Genomic DNA, 569 nt, shown 5'->3' with positions numbered 1-569 from the left:
GGCCCGCGAAAAAAAAAAAAAAAAAAAAAAAAAGAATATTCCAGTGCTCGCTTCTGCAGTACATACATTAAAATTGGAAGATTAGCATGGCCCCCGTGCAAAGAGGACATGCAAATTTGTGATGTGTTCCATATTTTTATAACAAAAGAGAAGAAGACTCACAGATATAGAGAACAAACTAGTGGTTACCAGTGTGGAGAGGGAAGGGGGGAGGGGCAAGGAAGGGTAGGGGATTAAGAGGTACAAGCTACTCTGTATAAAATAATATTGTACACTGATGACTTATATAATATTGTACAGCAATTATACTTAAATAAAAGAAGAAAAGCAAGTGAAAAAAAGGATATTCCAGAAAACCTTCTTTGTAATTACTGGATAGACATTATTTTTATCTTTTTCTCCCTTCTTCTCTCCCTCCCTTTCACCCTCCTATCTGTTCCCCCTTTCTTTCTTCCTTCCTTCCTCTTGTCTTTTATTTCTGAGCACCTCCTATACACACATACACACACACACACATATACATATATATATATTTTTTTTTTTTTTTTTTTTTTTTTTACGCGGGCCTC

General features: G+C 35.5%; 1 pseudogene; it reads left to right on the top strand.

The window, feature by feature from the left end:
- Nucleotides 1-43: 43 nt before the first annotated feature.
- LOC112404533 (uncharacterized) lies at nucleotides 44-138 on the top strand (annotated as a pseudogene).
- Nucleotides 139-569: the final 431 nt, after the last annotated feature.

Source organism: Neophocaena asiaeorientalis, unplaced genomic scaffold, assembly GCF_003031525.2.
Source record: "Neophocaena asiaeorientalis asiaeorientalis breed wild unplaced genomic scaffold, Neophocaena_asiaeorientalis_V1.1 scaffold52, whole genome shotgun sequence".
Lineage (NCBI taxonomy): Eukaryota > Metazoa > Chordata > Mammalia > Artiodactyla > Phocoenidae > Neophocaena > Neophocaena asiaeorientalis.
Note: the sequence above shows the minus strand (reverse complement) of the source record. Positions and strands in the feature narration are given on the sequence as shown.